We start from the raw sequence: 27,523 nt of genomic DNA, 5'->3' as shown, positions 1-27,523 counted from the left end.
GGATCCGTCTCCTGTTTTTGGCAATATGAAACCAGGTTGAGAGCCCCTCTGTTAGGGTTTTGAGCACCCCAAAATCCCATTATGAATTTGGGTCTGTGAGGAGTGCAGCGCTGCACCTGTCTCTTGTTGTTTCTGAGCATATATCTGGAGCGTCTCTCTTTCCAGAGGCTCTGCTGCCAAGGTCTGGCCAGCGTTGGCATGTTATTTTCCTTTGGCCAGGGAGGGCAGAGGAGATTTATGTAATGCTGACAGACCCCAGTTGTTGGTGGGCAGGATTGAACCTGGGACCTCTGGAGCTTAGTGCACGAGTGTCTACCGCATGAGCTAAAAGCCAATTGACTCTTAGTTAAGGCTGTAGAGAAGACTCATTTAACACTCTCTAAATGGTCTCAGTGCCACTAGATGGGACAGAACACCACACCCAGAAGGTGTGTGGGTTACATTTACCCTTACAATTCTGTAAGGGGCTATCGAATAGAGTGATACAAACCTTAGGGCCATATGAGGGAACATTTTCAAATACATCTAAGTGACTTAGACACCTCAGTCCCAGGGACTTTCAGTGAGGGTCCTAAGTCACTTAGGTTCTTCTGAAAATTTCACCCTTATAACCACATGCGCATATGCCATTGGCATCAGCAGCAGTGTCACACGCCCATTGCGGGCAGGGTGCCCGGTGGCTCTGAACACATGTTGTACCATGTAGAACTCGTCTGTGAAACTGATTGCACTGAAGCCATTTCTCAGCACAAAAACTGTAAATATTTGGTCACTACCTGTTAAGATACCCTTGTAAGTACTTCTGAAAACAGGGTTAGAAATATAGAGTAGATACATAAGCAGGTTATGGACAAGAATAACAGATTACAGATAGTTGTAAGCCATGGTCATAAGCAACCTAGTGAAGTCCAACTCTGAGAATGGATTAGCCATTCATTAAACTGTTGAACATTTATTAACCTTTTATAAACCCTTTGTAAAGTGTAACCGAATATGGAACATCGTGAATGAGCTGAAGTGAGGCGGGGGAGTTTGTAGCAGCAGCAAAGTTGCGGCTAGTTTTGAAAAACGTTTTTTGAGCTACCAACCCTGGTGTGGCCCCCCAGTACTCATGTGAGTAGGGTTGGGCTAGTGGGGTTGGGCCTTTGTCTGTTCCTAGTCCTCATTTTCTGTTTTAAAGTGACCATTTAATTGGCTGCTGTTCCTTGTTTCTTAACTGCTCCAAGCACGGTCAGGGCATTCCCTGCCCAAAAGCTCCTGCAGTGGAAATGCTGGGCTAACTCCTTTCTAATGCCGCTGCTGTTCGGTGGGTCTTTCTGGGTTGGCATCTCCAACCTGAATGATGTTTTGGATCAGGGAGGTGCAGAATCTGCACTACAGACCTCACCAGATCAGATACTTTCAGAGCTGTTATGGTCTGTTGGGTCAAGGCTCACACATGCTCAGGACAGCTTTTTTAAAGCCATTGTATGGGTGGATTTGCTGCTTTAGCTGTGCCTGTATTTGATTGTTACAGTTTTTAGAACAGTAAAGCCTTTGAGAAGAGTTGTTTGTGCTCTTTTCAGTGCAGCAGTCTGTGGTCTCTGTGGGCTATATAATTCTTGGTGGAACATAAAATTTAGTAGAAGTTATGGGGGAATGGCAGCTCCTGCTTTATTTATAGACTTTTTAATGCTTCAGTTTTCTATAATAAGACTGTGTTTAAGGCAGGTTATTCACTTTACTGGAATTGTAAAGACATTTCTTATTACCCTGAATCAAAGAGCTGGCATACTCTCTGCAGCTGATTATGGCCAAATTCCATCCTTGGATGCATGCGCATAATTCCTGCTGACAAATCTCATAGCTGAAGGCAGAATTTGGCCCGGAGATGTGGATTGTGGTCTTGCTACACCCCAGTCACTCTGTTGCCTTCAGTGGAATAATAGAAATCCACGTATGGTCTTAGGAATTTAGCAGGAAGAGTCTGGGCTGGAATTTAATTTTGATTGACAAATCATGTCTTACTTTTCAAAAGATAATGATGTCTGTTTGCAGTAGGATGTTCCCTTTTAATGTGCTGCAGGGAGCTGCTAGAATCGCTTTGCTGTATTTCCATGCTAATCAGATTAGTTCATAAAGCATTATATTTCAGAAAGCCTCAACTATTCTAGATGGAACGAATGTGGACTTTGACGTGCAAAGAGAAAGCTTCCAGAGTACAAAGTTTGAAGTGCCTCTATCAGCAATTTGGTTATTACTTAAATATATTTGATAGGTTTGGTATCAAAGAAGCTTCTCTTTAATATACTCCAGTGCTTAATTTATAATTTTAAGACAATTTTGAGCAATTACATTGCTCTCCGTTCCTCTACTCGCTTTTCTGACCTGAAGCAACGAAGCAGTGTCTGTCTATTTGTGGGGAGCGGTTTCAATTAATTAAGTACAGTTTTTAATAGGTCCCAAACTCTAAAATCCATGCAATGGATATTTTTCAGAATGGTTGTGATATTGTTTGAATTTGTTGGTAACACTTAGGTGGGGTCGATTTTAATGTGAAAGATCTGGGTCCTTCTTTTAGGCCTTTCTCCAGCAACATGCTAAACCAAACATGTAGCTACCACCCCTTAAGGTAGCAGTTCCCTGTGGCATTTTGTGAGCTGGAACCATGCTAAAGTATCCCCGCTGAGCGCAACTCCCCTGGGGTAGGGAAGAAAAGAGATCTCATGTCTGTACACACGTGACCAGCCAGAAGCAGCCTCGTCTGTTACTTCCTGTCCGAGACACGTCACCTCCTGTACACGTCTGTACACATGTGACCAGCCAGAAGCAGCCTCGTCTGTTACTTCCTGTCCGAGACACGTCACCTCCTGTACACGTCTGTACACATGTGACCAGCCAGAAGCAGCCTCGTCTGTTACTTCCTGTCCGAGACACGTCACCTCCTGTTTACCTCTCTTCAGTAGACATCTCACTCCGTACCCCTGAGCCGTATGCACATTTTCCAGCTATCATGACGACCAGTGGGCTACTGGCTCTGGGCAGAGACCTCACATGCCACCCTTTAGTGAGTTACTATGCATCTGTCTGACCCAAGGGATCCCTGTAAAACTGTATGTGCCCCCTGTGCCCTCTGCCAGTTGACACCTAGAGGCTCCCGGGTCCCACTGTCCTGGCCCCATCTCCAGTCTGTAGCCAGGACCATGCTCAACACTTACAAAACACCTTCATCGAAGTCTCTAAAGATGCTCTCACCCGCCACCTCCTCTCCCACTGGAAGGGACCCAGCAGGAAGAGCTGCAGGAAGGGGGCAGGGAGTAGGCCGAGGCCCTGAGTAGCTGGAAGGGGGAGCTGTCAGGAAGCGTGGCGGTCTCCTAGCCGCCCTGCTCCAAGGACCCATCTTTAAAAAAGGGAAGGAGGAAGATCCGTGGAACTACAAGCCAGTCAGCCTCACCTCAGTCCCTGGAAAACTCATGGAGCAGGTCCTCAAGGAATCAATTCTGAAGCACTTAGAGGAGAGGAAAGTGATCAGGAACTGTCAGCATGGATTCACCAAGGGCAAGTCATGCCTGACAAACCTAATTGCCTTCTATGATGAGATAACTGGCTCTGTGGATGAGGGGAAAGCAGTGGATGTGTTATTCCTTGACTTTAGCAAAGCTTTTGATATGGTCTCCCACAGTATTTTTGCCAGCAAGTTAAAGAAGTATGGGCTGGATGAATGGACTATAAGGTGGGTAGAAAGCTGGCTTGATCGTCGGGCTCAATGGATAGTGATCAATGGCTCCATGTCTAGTTGGCGGCCGGTATCAAGTGGAGTGCCCCAAGAGTTGGTCTCGGGGCCAGTTTTGTTCAATATCTTCATTAATGATCTGGAGGATGGTGTGGATTGCACCCTCAGCAAGAGGGTAGGGATAGGATACAGAAAGACCTAGACAAATTAGAGGATTGGGCCAAAAGAAATCTGATGAGGTTCAACAAGGACAAGTGCAGAGTCCTGCACTTAGGACGGAAGAATCCCATGCACCGCTACAGACTAGGGACCGAGTGGCTCGGCAGCAGTTCTGCAGAAAAGGACCTAGGGGTTACAGTGGACGAGAAGCTGGACATGAGTCAACAGTGTGCCCTTGTTGCCAAGAAGGCCAATGGCATTTTGGGCTGTATAAGTAGGGGCATTGCCAGCAGATCGAGGGACGTGATCGTTCCCCTCTATTTGATATTGGTGAGGCCTCATCTGGAGTACTGTGTCCAGTTTTGGGCCCCCACACTACAGGAAAGATGTGGAAAAATTGGAAAGAGTCCAGCGGAGGGCAACAAAAATGATTAGGGGGCTGGAGCAAATGACTTATGAGGAGAGGCTGAGGGAACTGGGATGGTTTAGTCTGCGGAAGAGAAGAATGAGGGGGGATTTGATAGCTGCTTTCAACTCCCTGAAAGGGGGTTCCAAAGAGGATGGATCTAGACTGTTCTCAGTGGTAGCAGATGACAGAACGAGGAGTAATGGTCTCAAGTTGCAGTGGGGGAGGTTTAGGTTGGATATTAGGAAAAACTTTTTCACTGGGAGGGTGGTGAAACACTGGAATGCGTTACCTAGGGAGGTGGTAGAATCTCCTTCCTTAGAGGTTTTTAAGGTCAGGCTTGACAAAGCCCTGGCTGGGATGATTTAGTTGGGGTTGGTCCTGCTTTAAGCAGTGGGTTGGGCTAGATGACCTCTTGAGGTCCCTTCCAACCCTGATAGTCTGTGATTCTGTGACCTTTCAGGGGTGCTGAGCGAGGGCAGATGCGTGACTGTCTCTCTGGAGCAGATACACTGGCAGGGATGCTGCCAGCTGCTGGGAGCATCCCCTTCATCTCTGGAGAACCAGCCCAGGCAAACGGAGGCCAGGCTGGCGTCCTTAGTGCTCAAGTCCCTTTTGCTCAAATGTCAGGAGGCCTGCCTCATCTCCCTCCTCATCCCTGGTGCTTCCTGCTGTCTCCTCTGGGTTCCTGGTTAGCATGCCTCCCGTCTCCCTCCGCAAATAAAAAGCACCCCTCGGAGTGCCCCCCTGCAGTCTGCTCCCTGACGGGGACACGTGGGCAATGTGCCTTTAAGAATAGCAGCTGAGCCGTCGGAGCCCCCTCCCCCCTGTTAATTGTAACATTTTTCTCAGCCATGCTTTTCAGTCACATTCGCAGGCTGAGAGAGGGAGCCGCTCCTGCGCCTGGCTGGGTTTGAATGTGTTGTGCTGGCTGGCAGGCAGACCGGCTGGAGGGGATGAGGATGCTTTCGGCGGGGGCATGAGGACAGGATGGGGAGCTCGGTGGCCAGCCAGCTAGAGGAGAAGCATTTGTGCAAGGAGCCGGAGCCCAGTCAGTTGAAGCTCCAGTGATCCAAGGAAAGACTCGTCCAGTCCAATGTCTGACTCTGCCCGCTGCCCGGGCGCTGACGTGTGGGGGTGACACGCCAGGCAGGGCACCCCCGCCCCACCGCATGCAGGGGGCACCGGAGGGATCTGTGAGCACTGCTATTCCCAGCCTCTCCTCGATTGCTCCCTGGTTCCCGCGTATCCTGCCCCGAGGACACAGCGCTGCCCGTGGTGCGGGGCTGCCTGCCTGGCCAGGTAAGAAGTGGCTGCGATTAACTTGAGGCTTGTGCTACTTTGTGGATAACGCCTGATGCTTCTCCACTCAGGCTCCTCCATCCCGCCCCAGAGGAGTCTAGTGCCACTTGCTGCTCAGCGCCAAAGGGGGAGAGCGGTAGCTGCCAGGGCACAGGCCTCCAAAGGGTTAAGAGACTCTGTCCCTACTCCAGGGGTGTGAGTGAGAATTAGTCTGCAGAGGTACATGTGCAGCAGTCTCCTCGGCTGCGGCTGCAGTTTGGTGTGTGTGAAGAGCAGCTCTGCTTGCAGAAGATGCTCGCTTGGTGTGTCCGAAGCCCTGTGCATGGCAGCAGAGCCCTGGCCGTGCCAGCTGGGCTCGCTGTCTGAGGGGATTCCAGTCACCTGCCCACCCCAGCTTCTGAGAAGGTAGGTGCCATTCCCAGGGTAAGGGGCAGTGATCTTTGCTCAGTGCAGGCAGCGTCCCCCCGCACAGGGTAACGCACCTCCATAGATGTGGGAGAGGAGAGAGAAGGGTTTGGGGTTGTCGTCTAAACCTGGGAAGGGAGGGCTGGCAGTGTGGGTGGGGGGAGAGAGCCAGCACACCGAACAGCCCACCTGAGTTGCAAGCAAAGTGGTTGCACAAAACGAGAGTAAACTCGCTGGGGTCCCTGCACTGAACCTTTGGGCTGTTCTTCCTTCCTGGGGTGACCTTTGGGAGGGGGCAGGGAGAGCTGTAAAAGGGCAAGGTCGTGCCTGGGGACTAGGAGCAGGGCATGGGGCATGTGCAGGGCCCTTTGCTTTGCTGTCCCAGGCCGTGGCAAGGATGAAGGGGGCTGGTGGAGAGAGAAGCACAGAGGCAGGAGCAGTGTTGTTTTTGTGGTGTAAAATGAGATTTTTTTAAAGGGTGCCTTGGCTGCTAGTGCTTCTTCGGGGCTCAGGGCATTCTTGGCTCCCAGGTGTCAGTTTCTTCTCTCAGAAGAAGATAAACCTCTTTTAGACGGGCCGCTGGGCACAGGGGCTTTTATTGTCAGCTGTCTGTTCACCGCTGCTAACTGCTCTCCCACCCGGAACCTGTGGCTGAATTTTTGTTGCATTAACACCCCAGAGAGAGAAGCCACTTTCATCACATTTCCTGAGAGAGACTTTTTAGAAAGGTGCCGTCTTGGAAAGTGTCTAATGAAGTCAGTGACAACTGGTGCCATTCCTCCTTTCTCACCAGCTGCTGACGCACTTCAGGTTTGCCCAGAGGCACAAGTGAGGGGTTTAGTCTTCAAGGACTCAGCTGAATGGGAAGCCTTCTGGCTGAGTTTTCAAGCAAGTTCTCCCCCAGAAAAGCTGGGCTTTAGGATCTGATAGTGCGGGGAGGCTAGTTCCTATGACTGACCTATGTGCCCATGTTAATTAGCCTCAGAACACGCAGACACAGACCCTGCCGAGGAGAATTGGTCATGCATGTACGGACGCAATATCTGGGTTTTAAGCATGGATTGGAAATGGAAGTAGGCAGTGTATGATTATGTACTCCAAGCACACAGGGAGAATTCTGCAGGTTGCTGGCACTGCAGTTATCTTATGATAAGCAAACGCAACAGTGTCATTGGTGAGTAATATTTTCAGCATGTTTAATGTGGCAGAGTGAGTGTTTTTCGTAACAGCGCCCTTAAAGGCAGAAGTCTGACCTTCACCGCAATCTTTTTATGTGCTTTTGTGTGGTTAGGCTTCCTGACAGGAATGACTTCTTGCTTTAAACAGTTTGGACAGATCGCGTCTTCCTTCCTGAACTTCCCCAGCATCAGTGCGCAGTGCTCGAGTAAGTACTTGTGTACCTGCTTGGGACGGCTAGAAAGAGCTCATTAGTGACTGTAGGAGCAATTCTGCCCCAGCAAATGTAGGGAAGTAATATGGTTCTTTTGTGTGGGAGTGGAAGAAGATGTAGGGAGCTCACACAGAGGTCATGCACCCCAGAACTCTGCTCTGCAAGGTCTCTCTGCTCTTTGTAGCACAGGGTGAGGGGAGTTTTAGGGTCTGGAGTGGAGGATCAGGAGTGGGACAGGTAGATCTGCTGCTGTGTGAACCTGTCAGCCACTAGAGGAGTGATGCAGAAGCTGTGAGCAATGCTGCAGTGATGGCTATGAAGCAGCAACTCTGCTGGTTTGTGGCTTGGGAGAGAAGATGCCCAGTAACTCAAACAACGTGCTTGGGATGGGATTTGTCCCATAGCCAGCAGGTAATTATCTGACATTCTGCAGAAAAGGACCTAGGAGTTACAGTGGACGAGAAGCTGGAAATGAGTCAACAGTGTACCCTAGTTGCCAAGATGGCTAACGGCATTTTGGGCTGTATAAGTAGGGGCATTGCCAACAGATCGAGAGACGTGATCATTCCCCTCTATTCGACATTGGTGAGGCCTCATCTGGAGTACTGTGTCCAGTTTTGGGCCCCACACTACAAGAAGGATGTGGAAAAACTGGAAAGTGTCCAGCGGAGGGCAACAAACATTATTAGGGGGCTGGGGCACATGATTTATGAGGAGAGGCTGAGGGAACTGGGATTGTTTAGTCTGCGGAAGAGAAGAATGAAGGGGGATTTGATAGCTGCTTTCAACTCCCTGAAAGGGGGTTCCAAAGAGGCTGGATCTAGATTGTTCTCAGTGGTAGCAGATGACAGAACAAGGAGTAATGGTCTCAAGTTGCAGTGGGGGAGGTTTAGGTTGGATATTAGGGAAAAAAAATTTCACTAGGAGGGTGGTGAAACACTGGAATGCGTTACCTAGGGAGGTGGTGGAATCTCCTTCCTTAGATATTTTTAAAGTCAGGCTTGACAAAGCCCTGGCTGGGATGATTTAGTCGGGAATTGGTCCTGCTTTGAGCAGGGGGTTGGACTAGATGACCTCCTGAGGTCCCTTCCAACCCTCATATTCTATGATTCTATGATGACATAGGGCCTGATTCTCCTCTCATTGATGCTGGTGTAAGTCAGGAGGCACTATACTGAAAGCACTATACATACCAGAGTTACAGCAATGTAAAACAGGTGTAAATGAGACCAGAAGCTAGACTGGTCTCTAAAACATCATGAGCATTAAATAATCAAATTACCATTGTAATTGGATGCAGACAACACTGGAAAGATTATATGGTAGTCGTCACATTTACTGCTTATTACATGTAGACAGAATGGCAATTAGAGCTGGCTGAATTCTGCAAAATGTTCCTCACAAACATGCGTTTGAAATTCTAAACAAATTTGGTTCAACTGGCAGCTCTTCTGTGTTACTCTATGCCAGTATTTACTGCTGAGAATGTTTGTCAAAACAGCCAGTTTTTAAGCACAGGTTGGAGAATTGTCACAAGCAATGAATTTTGAATTTTCCAGTGTGGATATCTGCACTGCAATCCTGATTCTATGTGCTATGCTCATCCAATCAGGGAACAGAAACTAGCTATATGATCTAGAGCCATCATATCTAAAAGAGATTGCTTTTTGAATGCCAAGTTCTTGCACCAAACTTCTCATGAGTGGTCTATAGACCAAGAATTATCTGCAGAAATCACTTGGCAAATCATTTATTGAATAATGACTAAATCACGATCTGTTAAACAGATAATTAACAAATGCCAAAAGATTAATTTAATCTGTCAAAAAATTGCTATGGAATATTCCCCTAGTTCCCATGGTGAAATAAGCAGAAGATAATAATTATGTGATTGCAGTGTTTCAAAGGCAGCTCAATTCTGATTTGAATGCTTCTGCTACACCAGCCACAGGTGACCCAGAGGTCTGTTGTCCAGAAGCTGCTGAACCAAAGATAAAATATACCTTTCTGGTGATAGGTGAGAGGTCTTTGAATGAGTGTAATAGTGCAATTGAAATATACCCGGCTTTGTGCAGTTTGTAAAATGTGCACACACTAGGAGATAGAGTCAGACTCCTCTTAGTGATAGGGGATTAGTGTATATTATGCAAGGTGTTCTCATTTTACTGCATTCAGAGGATGATTGGAGATACCATTCTTGTTAGACAAAAAATGGAATCTGACGTTAGAGGTGAATTCAAAGAGCAATTTCCACTTAATATATATAGACATATAGCGGCAAATAGGAGGAAAGCTGCTTAAAGATTACTTTAATGATGAATCGTTATAGGGCTCTCACCAGGTTGAAAAGCAATAAAAGTCAAAATGAAGTGGTAGGATTTAAGTCAGATGGAAAATATATCGAAAAGCTCCTGTCTTATAGACACTCTACTTACACCACAGCAAAACAAAAGCATTGGGAAGTACAAGAGTATCATCAAGTGGCTCTTAACCTCAAAGATACGATGGCAGCTACTATCTATCATTTCTTCTTCCAGAAGGTTATTACCTTGCTTTGTCAGTAATTCTTAGTTTAAAGAAAACAATCAATCGATCCCAACAGATATGTCTCCTCTTTCAGCAGCAAATACTGTGTCATGTTCCTTTCCCCCTGCATGTTGCCAGTTTTATTACTTATTTTAATTAAATGCTGTGCTTTCCCAAAGTCCGATTATTTTGAACTATCATTCCAAACACACAGCTGATGCCAGCTGTATAACTGGGAGTCATTAACTGGTCATGGACCCATAGCTTTGCTGTAAAGTTGCAGTGGCATAAGTCCACATATCAGGCTACCTTTCTTCAGATGACATGGATTGTAATTGGTTTACTGTTGCTTAATGAAGGATGAATAGAAATGATGTGGTTCTCAGCTGTTGGGTCCCATGTTCTGTCCCCAGGTCAACACGCACTAGACAAATGACATTGTCTTTCATGTCCATTAAGTACAATCTTCTCTTCGTAAGTATTCTCTCAAATCTACAGTTTCTGCACAGAGGGTAAAGGGGAAATGTAGCAGAGAGAAGCTGTCGTGCATTGAAATCACCATTTATTTGTTATTCATGCAGTGTGAACGGAATGGATTTAGAATGTAGTTTATTTTATCTTCTAAAATGTTTCCACTTGAGGGCTACGGTCTGAGATTTCAGGCTGCGTAACGGGCATTTCACTTCCTTGTCTAGCCTGGTATCAAATGGACATTCCATTAGCACTTGACTCTCTCGGGGAATATCACAGGTGTTACAGGATTGGGTAACCCAGTTCCTGCGGGCCAATTTGTTACAGCTCTTAGGTGGCTGAAGCCTCAGCTGGTGTCCCACCTCCATCAGTGCTGTCATGAAAACCTGACTGCCTGTTCCATGGCAGTGACATCTGAAAGTACGGCCCTTTTGATTGTAGATCTAATTACATGGTATTGAAGGGCAGAAGGTGCTTTGCAGCTAAGGCTGTTCATTAGGCCATGACCCTGCAACAAGCTGAGTGCTTCCTGGGTGGGGCTGGGAATTCAGGGACTCAGCATCTTGCAGGATCAGGCTCTTCGAGTTACATACTCTTTCAGATCTTGAATGACCTCGTTAATTGATAGCATAAAATGTAGCCTTGCAGTCTGTGATGCCTATTCCCACCCTACCATCAAACAGCAGGCAGGCTTCCAGTTTCGGATCCTGGTATTGTCGTAACTATTGTACACAATTACATGAATAAACATCATAAATATGAACGTTCTTTGTCGAAAGTTAGTAAAATTTTCCTGGCTTACAATTCTTTTATGCTGAAATGGAGGTAGGTACCCCCTGCCAGCATGGAGATGAAGTTGAATACATATAATATTTGCTTTAGTGGCATTCACAGATCTCCCAGTCTCATCCTGCTTTTTATTCTGTATCTACTTGCTCATGTGGAAAACGCAAATTTTTCAAAGGAAGATACAGTAATAAAATCTGTGTTTCATGTAACAAGCTATCTCCTTTACCATTCCACCTACTAGGGACTCTGCTGGCAGTCTTCACTCAGACAAAGTTCTCATTGAATTCAAGATTATAGTTATTTTTGCACATGGGAGGGCTTCAGCATTTGGCCAGTGATGTCCCTCTTTGTCTTTCTGCAGCAGGAATAGCACAGAATTTTGTTAATGTGCCGTAAGTTCTAAACAGGCATTTATCTTCATGACTTTATAATAGTTACTGGTTGCTAAAGAGTTACAAAAAGTTACATAAAATGCTGAGTTAGAAGTTAGAGTTATTTGGATAATTAATATACAGCAGTTGTCCTTAAAAGTCATCATTTGCCAACAGTTAACATGCAACTGTTATCCAAGGTACCATAGTTTTATTAATTCTAATGGGACCAATGGTGGTCTCATTCATAAACTGCAGCTCTGTAGTTCCAATTCTGTTTTAGTATGAATCCTGTTTGGAAGAAGCTTTAATTTGTTGGTTTTTATGGTACCCAGTATGGCAGTAAAAGCACAGTCAAGTCCTGGAACACACACAGGAACATCTGTACCAAAGAAGACTCTGCCCATAATGATCTGCCTTTGTTATTTTTTATCCATAACCTTCCAGACTTTTCTAAGAGTGGGTTCAAATGTAAACACTAAAGTGAATCCATATATCTGGGTAAGTGTCAGGAGTACAATAAATATTGTGATGACGTTATTCAGAGATTTTAAAGATGGAAGGGACCGTTATGATCATCTAGTCTGACCTCCTGCCTACCATGGGTCTGAGAACTTCACCCATGTGATTCTTGCATGTCTCTTAGGAAAACATCCAATCTTGATGTAAAGACTCCAAACGACTGTGACTATACTCCCTCCCTAAGGAAGTTGTTTCAGGGCTTAATTTTCCCCGCAGTTTAAAAAGAAGGATTTATTTTTCAATTTGCATTTGTCTAGTGTCAGCCTTCAGTTGTTGGCTCTTGTTCTGCCTTTGTCTGCTAGATTAAAGTGCTCTCTGCTCTCAGGAACCTCCAGATGAAGTACTTATAGACTGTAATCAAGTCACCTCTCAACTATCTCTTTGTGTAACTAAATAGACTGAGCTCCTTTTATTTTTTATCTCACAGTAAGACATATTTTCCATAAGAACATAAGAACGGCCAGACTGGGTTAGACCAAAGGTCCATCTAGCCAGGTATCCTGTCTTCCAACAGTGGCCAGTGCCAGGTGCCCCAGAGGGAATGAACAGAACAGGTAATCATCAAGTGATCCACTCCCTGTCGCTCATTCCCAGCTTCTGGCTTCCAGACCTTGAATCATTCTTGCAGTACTTTTGTGGGCCCTCTCTGGTTTTTCAACTTCCTTTTTGAAGTGTGGACATCAAAACTGGAATCAGTATCCCCAGTAATGGTCTCACTAATGCTGTATACTGAAGTTATATCACTTCACTGTTCTCGTGCAATATTTCATCCGTTTGTATGTCCAAGGATAGTGTTTGCTGTTTTAGCGACAGCAGCGCTGTGGGTCCTCATGTTCGGCTGGTTATCTGCAATGACCACATAGTCCTTTTCAAAGTCACGGCTTTCCAGGATATGGTTGCCCCATGCTGTAAGTATGGCCTGCATTCGTTGTTCCCAGATACATGACCTTGCATTTGGCTTGGTTAAATGCATGTTGTTGGATTGTGCTTAGCTTACCAAGTGGTTCCGATCATTCTGTATCAATGAACCTATCCTTGCCTATATTACCACCTTGACCCATAGCGTTGGGCTGAGAATTCATCCCCGTGAACCCCATCCAGTGATGATTCCTCATGAACAATTACCTTGTACTGTCTATCAGTTAGTTCCTGAACCATTTGATGGGCACCATAGTGATTGTGCCTAGTGCTAATTTTTAATCTGTACGTTGTGCAGTTGTAAGAGAGGTGCACTGTGTGAACACAGCTGTCTTTGTCAACCAGTCGTGTAATGGTTTTGAAGAATCATGTCAGGATCATCTGATGGTGACTCATTTCCATAAAATCATGCAGGCTGATAGTTAATTATTTTATCACCCTTTAATTCTTTGACTGAGTCCTCAATCAGCTGTTCCACAATTTTGCCTGGGATTAATGTAAAGCTCCCTGGACTATAATTACCTAGGTCATCCTGCTTGTCCTTTGGCAGGATTGGTATGACGTTGGCTTTCTTCCAGTCCTGCTTTCAACAGCAGAGTCTTCAATGGTAAGCAGTGTGTGTGTGTGTATGTGTGTATAACACATCGATCCCTCTTCCTATCCATCATGCAGGCTCACACACAACTCCCTCCCCTTCCACGCAGCCTGTCATGAGATCCAGCTCCTGAAGCATCCCTCTTCATGGAGGGCTGATCCCCATGTGTATTCCACTGTGGCTATGCATGCACAGCCAATGCTGGGGTCGGAGAATTCTTGCAAGCAGTCCACTGGTCTGCACCTTTGCTCTGTCTGTGCCTCCATATGAGGAGATAAAGGGTGAAACAGCCCAACCCCTCTCCAGTTCTTTGGCTAAGGTCAAAACCTCCAGTGTCCAGAGCTTGGTCTTCCTTTTTCTCCCCACACTGCCACCTCCACCCCCAGGTACCCTGTTCCGAGTACTGGACTATGCCCAGGACTCCAGGCTTCAAAATCTGTCCTCCTTGCCCATGCTCCTCCTCTGTCAGCAACGACCATCAGCGTAGCCTGTACTGCCTGGGAGAAGGTGCCACTTGTTTCCCAATCGTACCCATGTGGGGCAGGAACTTTGCCTTAAGAGGCACCTAATGGAGAAGTTCATGAGGCCACAGTTGGACCCAGGCCAAGGGACCCCCCATACACATCGGCTTCACTCGGAAAGACGCATGTCTCCTGCTGTGAGGTCCGACTTAGGGACATGGGACTCTGCTCCCACAGATCCCACACTGGAGTCTTGTTGAGAGGGCAGGGAGCTTTCTCATCAACATGAGAGCAAACGCTCCTCTAAGTCCACTTCAAAGAAGATGGATCAACCCTGCCTAAGTCGTGAAAGTCTTTCTGCTCAGCCCATGGGAATTAAAACATCCTAAGTCTTGGGGTCATGACAAGAAAGCCCACAAATCCAGGGCTCTGTCGGTACCAGACCATGTTCCGGTGGCAATGGTGCCTCAGGTAACAACTAAACCTAAACTCTGGGAACCGATAGCATCACCAAAAGGCAACCATTGAGAGCCTCAGCCACTGATGAACTGCCTCTGCCTCGCCCGACTGTGGCACAAAAGGCTCCGGTTCCGTCAGTTCCGGTGGACAGGATCCCTCGCACTTCAGGGAGAGAGCAGTCCCTTACGCTCAGCCTGATGACAGCTTTTGCTCTCCTGGATCCCCTATCTCCATTGCCATCCGGTCCTTCCCTCACAGAGGAGGATGGGTGGTTTTCTCTACTTTGCTGCTGCAACCTGGGCTTGCTTGTCAAGGAGTTCTAGGGTCACTTGCAGGGCAGCCCCAGCTCTGTTCAAACACTGCAGGAGCCACATTATCTTTCCCAAATGAGCCCTCAAGCCTCCACTGCCACAGCATGGAGGGCAAGAGCCATGTGCGGGGTTTTCCCTTGCTGCCTGACCCTGGCAGTGGGAATCCTGTGGGCTCACCCCCGATCCCAGGCCTCGCCAAGGGCTGCTCTTACCCGCCTCTCTACTGCTGTGTCTTGAGTGCATGAATCTTCCTAATGGATTTCCCGGTATTGATGGAAGAGCACCTGGTGCTGTGCTCTCCTAGCGCCTGACTGAGACCAGCATCAGACTTCCCTATGAGTCATTCTGCTAGTGTATTTGCCCATGACCAGGGTGAGAGAGGACATGTTCCAGGCTCACATGAAATTAAAAAAGGGAGATCCCAGGTCAGTGAGGGCTGCTGCGATCTGTGTGACGAAATCCTGGTCCTACAGATCCCATGCACTCTGGAAGCCGTGTTTCTCGGTGCTGACAGTCAAAAGTCCTCATACTGCTAGCTGCCTCAACCACAAGTAGAAAACTACATCACAACAGCAGGGCAATTTTTCCTCTTATTTTGCAATTTCTTAAGCTAAGCGGGAGACTATTTTTGTAATAATCAGTAACCCATGAAACTGGGGTTAATGCACTCTAGCCTTTGTATTTGTTCATTGTAACACAAGTGCGCTAATATGTATGTATCCTTGGGTAATAATGAGTCAAATCCAAACCGCATATAAATAGAACCAGCCCAGAGAGTATAAATTCGTCCTGCTCTGCCATCCTTGGTAAAAGCAGGCTGCAATTTCAGTCTCTACAGCAGAAGAAAAAGATACACAGAAAAGGTGGAATTATAACTTCGGTTTATTTATATGGGGACTGATCCCAAGGCCACTGAAGTCCATTGAATTGTCTTTATTGTCAGCCCCATTGGGCCAAACTTTTCCAAATATTTAGATGCCTAAAGATGCCGATAGGTGCCCGGTGGCACTCAATGAGGCACCTCGCTCTCATTGATTTCAATGGAAGTTAGGCATCTAATCTACTTAGGTGCATTTGACAATCCCACTAGGTACCTATCTGCATGTTTAGGTGCCTAAATACCTTGGGAAATCTGGCCCATAGAGCTTAATGTGGTAGGCACTTTAGACAAGTCCGTATTCTGATCAGTTTACAATCTTGGGAATGCATTCTGCAAACATTCAGCCACTGCTCTGCTGTTACTTCCACAGAGTCCAAGTCAGGTCACTGGGACAAAACACAGGTAAATGTGTGCAGGATTGTGCCCTAGGCTTGGACGCAGCATGTCACATGATGGATTACAACAGAAGGGGAAGTCACAGAGCTACAGGAAGAGGTAGCTGTTCAGGTTTGTTCCCTGCACATCTTCATGGTTCTGATTTGGTTTATTTTATTCTATCAAATGTGAAGACTAAGAACAAATCAATTAAATTAAAAAAGGAGATCCCAGGTCAGTGAGGGCCGCTGCGATCAGTGTGACAAAATCCTGGGGGACGAAAGTATAAAAATGGATTTAAAATTAATCCAAAGACTAAATTAAAACTGTTGCAGTCAGCAGGGCTGTCTTTCATCAGGGGAATAGACCAAATAGGTGCGGGCTGCTGGGTAAATCCAAGGCCCAAACAGCTTAATTAGGGAGGTAATGTTGCTGACTTTGACCCTCTAACTCCACACTTAATATCCCTTTTCCATTTGGGTCTCTCTTTCCAGCACACCCCCAATTAAGCCTGAATTTAAAAAGTCAACCACACTTAAGGCAGTGAGATTTATTCCCTGGTGATGGTCAGATTTGCTGATAAAACATCGGAGGGGAAGAATTTTTAATTGAGTAATTTTATGCAACCTCATCTATCTTCATGATAGAAAGGTTTTTGTTTTGATTTGTTCTTTTTATTTTTATATCAGAAAAGTTTTGGAGAAATCCTTGAAACTTTTATCTCAAGAATAAAACAGAAAAGAATAATGGTAAATACGTCAACACTAATGCCAATAAAGTAATAGAAATTGAAGATAACAAAACATAGTGGGGCTCAATTCTTCTCTATTGGGTTTGTTCTGTTCGCTACAACGGGAGCATGATCAGACATTATTCAGAGCCCACTGAAGTCAGTAGGGCTCTTTCCACTGATTTGAATCAGGCTCTATGGAGTCTATGACATTTTAGCTAGTGCAGGATTTTTCCCTGGGGTATGTACTTCATCATGGTTACAAAACCAACCTGGATTAGAGGAGAAGTGAAGACAGCTATTAAAAAACCCCTCCCAATATATACCAAATAGAAGAAAGGGGAAGTTGGTAGTAATTAATATAAATCAAAAGCTAGGAATTGTAGAAAATTGATAAGGGATGCCAATGGATGCAGGGAGAAATCTGTGGGCAGCAGAGTTAAGAACGAAAAGAAGGATTTTTTAAAAAGTATATTACTAACAAAAAGAATCCTACCCATGATATTGGTGCATTACTAGACGGAAATGGTAGGCTGATCAATAATAATTCAGAAAAGGCAAAAGTGCTCAATAAATAATTCAGTTCTGTATTTGAGAAATACGCACAATGTCATCATATCATATAATGATGAAACAGTTTCCATTGCAAAATAAGTAACTCAGGACGTTAAGCAGCAGCTACTAAAGTTTAGTAAATTGGGGGAGTGGCCAATAAAGAAGAAGACATGTCGCTGATAGAGCGTGATCTGGATCACTCGGTAAAACAGGTGCAAGAAAACATATGAGTTTTAATACAGTCAAATGTAAAGTTACACATCTAGAAACAAAGAATGCAGACCATACCTACAGGATGGGCACTGTATCCTGGGAAGCAGGTACTCTGAAAGAGACTTGTTTGTCATGGTGTGTAATGAACATGAGCTCCCAGTATGCCACTGTGGCCGAAAGGACTAACGGATCCTTGGATGCATAAACAGTGGACTTGTAAGTGGGTGTGGAGAGGTTTATTTCCTCTGTATTTGGCACTTGTGCAACTGCTACTAGAATCCTGCATCCAGTTCTGGTGTTTGCAATGAAAGAAAAATGGAGATAAATTAGAGAGGGTTCAGAGAACAGCCACGAGAATGGGACAGAAAGTTGAAATGTTAAAAAGTAAAAGGTAGGCAAATAGTTTCCCTTCCAGGTTTAATATCCGCACATTTCATGTGGGGTTTTAGTGCCTCTGTCTGGTGGTGTTGAAGGTAATTACTGTTGTGTGAGGAAATCATATCAGACGGGAACTTGCTGGGATTCTAACCTTCTATCATATATAACAAACCATGGTTAAGAGAGAATTAAGGTTGCTGTGACAGAACAGTGCCTTACATAAGAACGGCCGTACTGGGTCCGACCAAAGGTCCATCTAGCCCAGTATCCTGTCTTCTGACAGTGTGTCCCAGAAGGAATGAACAGAACAGGTAATCATCAGGTGATCCATTCCCTGTCGCCCATTCCCAGCTTCTGGCAAACAGAGGCTAGGGACACCATCCCTACCCATCCTGGCTAATAGCCATTGATGGACCTATCCTCCATGAACTTATCTAATTCTTTTTTAAACCCTGTTATAGTCTTGGCCTTCACAACATCCTCTGGCAAGGAGTTCCACAGGTTGACTGTGCGTTGTGTGAAGAAATATTTCCTTTTGTTAGTTTTAAACCTGCTGCCTATTAATTTAATTGGGTGACCTCCTATCTCTTGTATTATGAGAAGGAGTAAATAACACTTCCTTATTTACTTTCTCCACACCAGTCATGATTTTATAGGCCTCAATCATATCCCCCCTTAGTCGTCTCTTTTCTAAGTTGAAAACTCCCAGTATTATTAATCTCTCCTCATATGGAAGCTGTTCCATACCCCTAATAATTTTTGTTGCCCTTTTCTGAACCTTTTCCAATTCCAATCTATCTTTTTTGAGATCTGCACCACATCTGCACACAGTATTCAAGCTATGGGCGTACCATGGATTTATAGAGAGGCAATGTGATATTTTCTGTCTTATTATTTATCCCTTTCTTAATGATGCCCAACATTCTGTTCAGTTTTTTGACTGCCACTGCACACTGAGTGGATGTTTTCAGAGAACTATCCACAACGACTCCAAGATCTCTTTCTTGAGTGGGAACAGCTAATTTAGACCCTTCTGCTTCTCATGCCCTTCCTCAGCGTGGGACTTCCAAAACCAGAGCTCAACTGTCAGAAAACCAGGAAATGCTAAAAGCTAATGTGTCCCTGCACATGCCCAATAAGAGCCTGAGTGTATATTTTTCAAAATGTTAACTGTTGTGATGTTGATTAGAGCATAGAATTGTAATGAAACACGATTGCTCCTTTGACTGAAAACATCTGGCAGTGGGAATATTGGGTGAGGTCCCTTTTTCAACCCAAGAATCAATACTTTTTCAAGACAAGGTGAAGTGTTTTAGTCTGTGTTGAATCCTGAAAATAACAGACCCCATTAACTGGAGATTTAAGCTGTTTTTCCCTGGCGGCTGCTGGCTGTAGTTTTTATGATCGTTCTCTTTTTATGTCTTCAATTTGTATTGATTTAGCTGGTGCCTGAGTCTGCGTGAGAAGGTTGTCTCACCTCAGGCGGCTGATTTAAATTTGTCCAAGTCTTTCGGGGGAGAGGGGGAAGATTTCTTTCCTTTCTTTCATCTCGCTCTCTCTGCTGCAGCAGGGCCGGTGCTGTGTTGCCTTCCCAGCTGCCGCAGTGACGTGCAGTTCTGGAGAGCAGGGGGAAGAGCAGTTATTGCCCTGTCTGGTGAATCGGCACTTGTGCAGTCCTCAAGGAGGCAGCATTTGCCTATTCTGCTGATGAAGGGCTAGGCTCCGTCTGCATGTGTGGGTCTCCAGTGCTGTCAGCAGAATTGGTTAATGATAAAGACTGTTTTTCCTGAGGAAAAGTAAAAGGTTTGTATTGTTGTCTTGGTAAAGGAGTTGGCTTGTTGATGAGCAGCATGTTTGGAGAGGCCGCAAGCACTGACTGCTGTCGACATGGTCTGTAGTACAAATCACTCTACCATCTTCCCCTGTGTGAGTGGGTCTCTGAGACACAACAGAACCTGTTAAGGAGTGTGTGCATCATGGGTTGAAAGGCTATTCCCACCTGAGTTCTAACCCCATGGCATGATGTTTGGACACGTGTTCCTTTTATTGTTTTTAATTGGTACCAAACATTTTGGATCCTTTTTCAAAACAAACCAGAATGTTTCAGGACTATCCATTCTGCCCGGTGCTGATTTCCTACTCTGGCACATAGCACCTCCACCCTTCCCGGGCTTGTTGAGGGTGCTTAGAACCTTGGGCTGAAAAGGTTTTAAATGAGTGAATGTTTTAATTATGAAAAATAATCATCAAACATTTATAGGAGTTTTCACATTGTCGGGGTCACTGGTTTTACATTATATCAGGAAACTTTGCGTTTCATTAATGGAGACAAAGTGCCATATGTAATTATTGGGTGGTGTCACCTAGCGAGCTATAATCAGTTTTTAAAGAACCTGGGAGGGTACGTAATGTGCAGGATGCTGGGGCATCATGCTAAGAAAGAGGTGTCTCGCACCTGAGTTAATTGTGCTGAAGAACATTTCCTTTACATTTTCAAGTATGTCTTATTCATCATGTTTTAGCACAGTGAGCGTGTGTGTGTTCAGTTGCGTGTCTGAATGAGAGTCGCGTTGGTCAATATCACGAGAATATGAATCCTCTTGAATGTCTTCAGGATGGTAGGTAAAACAAGAGGGCATGTCACGCTGAGATTCGTGCCCATCTCCTGAAGAGATGTTGAGTGTACATGGATTTCAGTTACCTGTGGTTGATGAGCAAGTCCTGTCATTCCAAATCAACTTCTGCTCCGGGAGGTGAGCTATGAGAAGTACGGTGACTAACTTTACACAAAGAGCCCCTGGGGAAAACAAACACGCATCGTTTTTGTGTGAGGCATTCTAATGCAGTTTTTGATTGCTATCCAATAAGTGTCACGTTCAGACTTAGCAAGCTGAGCTAATCATGCAATTCTAGTGATCTGCAGGTCATCATTTCTGGCTACGACTGAACAAAAGAACAGAACCTAATGCCAATGACAGAGTGAACCCTTTCTTACTGTTCACATAATGTTCTTCCGTGGAGGTCTCAGCATTCTCAGACAGCTTGAGAGACTCTCTTGATTTCAGCTAAGGCATAACCTGTCAACTGCATCATCACTGCTAGAACAACACTTGGTACAGTTTGAAAGTGGACTGACAGTGTTCTCTTACAATCTTGCAAAAGTCAAGAACAGCCTGCGGTGAGCCAAATGATCACAGTATTCTATCGCTCACTTGAAATGGGGAGTTTGGGTTTGTTTTTCGTTTTGAGACTTCTGGAGAAAAAGGTTTGTATCTGGAGATCAGCAGAATATTCTGTCACTAAGTGCTTCTCCCAGGCTTTTCCTTTTCATTGCTGGCTGGCTGAGGAAAGAAGAGGGAAAATATCAATCAGACAGTGAAATCCCTAATGGTTTGAAAATGCCGGGGTGTTGCAGTAGCTGTTGATCCCTGTGGAGATGGATGGCATGGAAGGGAAGCTTTAACACCGTTCTATCACTGTCTGGGATCGAGGAGGCTAGTCGAGGAAAGTTATTTCGGTGTTAAAGCTAAAGTAGAATAAAAAAGTGTAGTCTCACATTTTCCAATAGCACAGAAAGGGTCCCATTTCCTGCACAAGAGGCCATGTTTGTTGCTAGGAATGCAGACACTGCCTCTGGAAAAGCTGGAAGAAACAAATGACTACCAGAGATGAATGGTATCATAATTCCGTCATTCTTTTCTTTTATATAAGCCACTGCCATAGTGCAATACACAAGCCATGGCGATGAAGGCAGATCTCATTCTGAAAATATTTCAAGTTTTCAGTGGATTCTGGGGATCATGTAATTAGTTATTATCAGTTCTCTGGCTTTCAGAAAGGGCTGTTATCAATGCTGTATAGTTATAGGTTCTGTGGTTCAAGTCATAGCCTCTAAAGAACACAGTTGTTGGGCGAGTTCCCATTGTTGCAGTGTTTTTCAGGATTGAGTTTTGGAACAAAATGAAACTCATCATTTCAATGCAGTCTCTGCAGTTTGCCACAGTAGCTACAAAGTCAAACTTCCCACTGGATGGAGACTTCTTTGAGGATCGTTGTCACAGCCAAGGGCAGGCAACAAAGAAAGTTTGTCTGTGTGTTTACCAACTACCAACCATGTGACTTTTATGTTGCTGCTAGTTTGTTCATTATCTACCTAGGAATATCAGAGGAGAATGCCTCAAAACAGCTGTTATTTCTTGGACTAAAAGAATGGGTCGGATTGAGGTGAGTAATGCATCCTAAGTTGCTGGATGGCTCCTTAAATCAAAACACTGTGCTTTTGTGGAGAGGTGCATAAGAAGGAGTTGTATTGAACATATCTGCAGTATATGAGTATTCACACAGCTCTGCATACACTCCCCGAGTCCTGTCCCAGCATGCCCTGGGCTCCATGTAAAATCTGAAAAGGGTTCACTAGAGAAAGTTTCTTCTTTGGGTGTTCGGAAGGTGTCGTCAGCAGTCTGGAGAGGATGTCTCTGTAGGTTATTGCAACAAATGGTACTCTTACGTGACCAAAAGTGTTCTGAATGTGCTGCCAAAGGCATGAGGGAGAGAGAAGGCTACCACGACCATGTTATCCTTAGTACACAAACTTATCTCAAGTCTACGGCTGGAGAGCTGCTAGACCTGAAGAGCGAAGAGAATCCTTTCTACCACAAGCCAAGTGAAAACGCTCCACAGACTAGCAGCACCCTGCTTTGCCCTGCATTCAGAATACTGTCTAGAGACGCCAGCTTTGAAGGACCAGCTCCACGTTCTGTGTTTGTACAGGGCTGTGTGCATTGGAGCCCTGGTTCATGACGAGGGCTCCTAGGTGACACAGTAACACAAACGATGATGATAAACATGCCCTCTTCTGATTACCTGCTCTAAAATGCCCAAATGCAGTTCGGAAGGGAAACTGGGAGCCATAGTTTGACCTCACACGTGTCTTTGCTGAAATGATTTATTTCCTGATTTAGTCTTTGTGTGACAGGGTTTGGTTAGTGCTTATAACGAGAAAAAAGTCAATTAAAATCTCAGCTTTGGAGGCAAGAGCAAGAATCACCTGAGGGATTGTCATAGGGGGGCCCCCCTGGAGCGCCCTCCTGGAGCACAGTGGGCATGCCTGCTGCAATTTCCCTCCTTTAGAGTCCCCCAAAGGATAAATGTAGCTCTTTGGGGGTTCATGTATTACAAGAGTCCCATGCATATGAATCCACAATAAAACAAGTGCCAACACTAACGTCCAGAAACTCCCCCAGCATAGTCCTTACAGCATATGCAATGTACAATCCTGGTGTCCCACACCGTGCCCAGGATCTCCAGCCCAGCCCTGGCACCCTGCACCATGCCTCGGCCCCCTCACCACACTCCCAGCTCTCCGGTGCAGCCCCGGCATCCTGCACCCGTCCCAGCTCTCTGGTGCAGCTCTGGCCCCCTCACTGCGCCCTGGCACAACCCCAGTGTCCCTCACCCTGCCCCGACTCCCCAGCAGAGCCCTGGTGTCCCGTACCCCTCCCTGGCACACGGCGTCCCACACCCCAGCTCTCCGGCGCAGCCCTTTCCTGTCGTACCATCATAGCAACCCCACTCTTCCCAATGGGAATTCCACAGCCTCTGTGCCGGGAGCATCCCTCATGCCTCCAGCCTTCTCATGGTTCCTTTGGATCCATCCTTCCAGCCCTGGAGACATCAGCGAGGAAGTCCTCTGCTGCTCCCCTGCCTTCAGCCTTCTCTGACCTTGGCGACAGCTCTTCGGCTTAGCGCCAGTGGGTAACCCCTCTGCGGCTGCTCCGGCCTCCAGCCCTCTGGCCTTGGCTCTGTGGGGACCCCAGTCAGCAACCCCCTCCTGCTGCTTCCCTGCCTTCAGCCTTCCCCCAGGTTCCAAAACATAAGAATATAAGAACGGCCAGACTAGGTCAGACCAAAGGTCCATCCAGCCCAGTATCCTGTCTACCGACAGTGGCCAATGCCAGGTGTCCCAGAGGGAGTGAATCTAACCGGTAATGATCAAGTGATCTCTCTCTTGCCATCCACCTCCACCCTCTGACAGACAGAGGCTAGGGACACCATTCCTTACCCATCCTGGCTAACAGCCATTAATGGACTTAGCCTCCATGAATTTATCCAGTTCTCTTTTAAACAGAGTCTCCTAGCAAATTCCTCCCTCTTCCCAGCAAGGGCCTGCAAAGAGCTTTTTCTTGACTTTTCTTGACTTTTTCTGACTCTCAGCAGGACTTCCCTAAACTGGGTCTCTTTGTCGCCCTCTCTTCTTGTCTCTGGTTCTCCCTGGTCCTTCATAGCCCCCAGCTGCTGCACTTCTCTCTAAACTGGCCAGTTGGGAGCGCCCGCTCTGCCACGGGAGCGCATTGACAGCCCAGCCACCCTGTGACAGGGGTCTTGCCATAAACAGCTAAAATACTCCTTTTACAACCCCAGCGCACATGTCTGTCCTGGCTGCGTCTCACTTACATCTACAGAAGTTGTACGGATCCCTCAGTCCTGCTCTTGCTACAATCTAGCTAATTGCACCAAAAGAAGGCAGCCTGGACTTAAATGGGAGTTTTTCCTGCATAAGGGCTGTAGGATCAGATTTTAAATAGGGGTGGATATTGATGTCTTTGCGATCTGAGGAATAGATGGGTATGACTCACGGTGTCATAAATACTATTGCTATTAACTAAGCATCAAATCAGATGAAATTATATATCTGTCAGGGTTCTTCTCTCTAATAGCCTAACTTCAAAATAGAAAAGCTTCATTATGCAGTCTGAATTGCTAAACGTCCTCACTGGCCAGCTAGAGAGTTTCGTGCTCGTAATGTCACGATGATCGGGGTGGATCAGCATTAATATCCATGTCCCATTCCACGGGCATCCTCAGTGGTGCCACGTAAACAGCTTCCAGCAGCTCTCTCCCTTCATTCATTCCAGCTATGGCTGTTGTAATCAAAGAGAATATCAGTAGCAGATGAAAGCCTACTTTAATGATGCTGAGGCAGAAATACTAATTATCTTAAAGGGATTAGGAAGGGAAATGTTGTTTTAACTCCTGACAGATATTAATTATGACATGAATAGCCACTTTCCCTATATGTCTTTTCAGTAGGGAAAAAACACTGCACATCAGATGATGGAAAATACGGTATGGTGGCAGAATTGGCAGCCTTTTTGTAGTGGTCCTTGTACTGAGAGACATAATGTGGTTTTGAGTCTCTCTAACATAGGTTATTTGCATCTAAATATGTGTGTTAAGTTTGTTAGATGTAGTCAAGGTCTGTTTATTATCACTATGAGGAATTGTGTTCTCTATTGGTTTATACTGATTTGTATTAGTTTTAAAAGAGCTGCTCACAGTGCTTTAGATAATACATGAAGGGTGATACGTAAAAACCTCAAAGACCTGACACATTAACTCTGATATAGGAACTGCCAGACTGAATCAGACCTGAGGGCCATCAGGTCCAGTGTCCTGTCTCCGGACGTAGCATAGGAAGGTGCAAGAACCCTGCAGCAGTGGATGTGGGATAATCTGCCCCCAGCATTAGGTCTCCTCCTTGTCCCCACTAGTTAGATATTGGCTTATAAAATGGTGTGGGAGGAGAATGGAGTTTGGTGCATTAGACATGTAGATGCACATGCATGGGCAAGGGGTGCCGTCGCACACACAGGGGCAGCACTGAAGAATGCATGGAGAGCAGGTTACTGGGGAGAAGATAGGAGAGAGGATGTGGAAGTGCCTAGAGAAACTGAGTTGTGGTGGAAGGGAGGGGAGCAAAGAGATACGAAGGGAGCAAAGTTGGACTTTTTTTCCTCTCTCTCTCTTTTTATGCTGCTTTGTGGCTGCCATTTACATATGTAAAATTTGAAAAGGAAATAATCAGCGTGAAATCTGGTTGGTTTAAAAATGAGTTAAAGGTCGTTTCAGGTATGACAGCTGCCCTGGAGTCCCCCAGTGAATTTTTGACAGGTTTCAGAGTAGCAGCCCTGTTAGTCTGTATTTGCAAAAAGAAAAGGAGTACTTGTGGCACTTTAGAGACTAACACATTTATTTGAGCATAAGCTTTCGTGAGCTACAGCTCACTTCATCGGATGCACTCAGTGGAAAATACAGTGGGGAGATTTATATACACAGAGAACATGAAACAATCAGTGTTGTTATACACACCGTAAGGAGAGTGATCACTTAAGATGAGCTAATACCAGCAGGAGAGCGGGGTGGGGGGAACCTTTTGTAGTGATAATCAAGGTGGGCTATTTCCAGCAGTTGACAAGAACGTCTGAGGAACAAACACGGGGAAATAGTTTTACTTTGTGTAATGATCCATCCACTCCCAGTCTCTATTCAAGCCTAAGTTAATTGTATCAAGTTTGCAAATTAATTCCAATTCAGCAGTCTCTCGTTGGAGTCTGTTTTTGAAGTCTTTCTGTTGAAATATTGCGACTTTTAGGTCTGTAATCAAGTGACCAGAGAGATTGAAGTGTTCTCCGACTGGTTTATGAATGTTATAATTCTTGATATCTGATTTGTGTCCATTTATTCTTTTACGTAAAGACTGTCCAGTTTGACCAACGTACATGGCAGAGGGGCATTGCTGACACATGATGGCATATATCACATTGGTGGATGTGCAGGTGAACGAGCCTCTGATAGTGTGGCTGATGTGATTAGGCCCTATGATGGTGTCCCCTGAATAGATATGTGGACACAGTTGGCAACGGGCTTTGTTGCAAGGATAGGTTCCTGGGTTAGTGGTTCTGTTGTGTGGTGTGTGGTTGCTGGTGAGTATTTGCTTCAGGTTGGGGGGCTGTCTGTAAGCAAGGACTGGCCTGTCTCCCAAGATCTGTGAGAGTGATGGGTCGTCCTTCAGGATAGGTTGTAGATCCTTGATGATGCGTTGGAGAGGTTTCAGTTGGGGGCTGAAGGTGATGGCTTGTGGCGTTCTGTTATTTTCTTTGTTGGGCCTGTCCTGTAGTAGGTGACTTCTGGGTACTCTTCTGGCTCTGTCAGTCTGTTTCTTCACTTCAGCAGGTGGGTATTGTAGTTGTAAGAATGCTTGATAGAGATTTTGTAGGTGTTTGTCTCTGTCTGAGGGGTTGGAGCAAATGCGGTTGTATCGTAGAGCTTGGCTGTAGACGATGGATCGTGTGGTGTGGTCTGGGTGAAAGCTGGAGGCATGTAGGTAGGAATAGTGGTCAGTAGGTTTCCAGTATAGGGTGGTGTTTATGTGACCATCGCTTATTAGCACCGTAGTGTCCAGGAAGTGGATCTCTTGCGTGGACTGGACCAGGCTGAGGTTGATGGTGGGATGGAAATTGTTGAAATCATGGTGGAATTCCTCAAGGGCTTCTTTTCCATGGGTCCAGATGATGAAGACATCATCAATGTAGCGCAAGTAGAGTAGGGGCTTTAGGGGACGAGAGCTGAGGAAGCGTTGTTCTAAATCAGCCATAAAAATGTTGGCATCCTGTGGGGCCATTCGGGTTCCCATAGCAGTGCCGCTGATCTGAAGGTATACATTGTCCCCAAATGTGAAGTAGCTATGGGTAAGGACAAAGTCACAAAGTTCAGCCACCAGGTTTACTGTGACATTATCGGGGATACTGTTCCTGAC

At 45.8% G+C, this 27,523-nt stretch overlaps 1 protein-coding gene across 14 annotated transcripts in view; it reads left to right on the top strand.

The window, feature by feature from the left end:
* Positions 1-27,523, top strand: part of HTR2C (5-hydroxytryptamine receptor 2C) — a 740,895-nt gene that overhangs the window by 288,170 nt on the left and 425,202 nt on the right. Inside the window, exon 1 of one of the 14 annotated variants that reach the window (XM_073358600.1) lies at positions 5,945-5,984. The exons of the other annotated variants lie outside the window; for them this stretch is intronic. The gene's annotated coding sequence lies outside the window, so the exon portion shown is untranslated. Of the gene's footprint in view, positions 1-5,944; positions 5,985-27,523 lie in introns of those variants that run through there. 14 annotated transcript variants of the gene reach the window in all.

This window comes from Lepidochelys kempii, chromosome 9 (genome assembly GCF_965140265.1).
Source record: "Lepidochelys kempii isolate rLepKem1 chromosome 9, rLepKem1.hap2, whole genome shotgun sequence".
NCBI lineage: Eukaryota > Metazoa > Chordata > Testudines > Cheloniidae > Lepidochelys > Lepidochelys kempii.
This window is presented reverse-complemented; position numbering and strand designations above follow the sequence as displayed.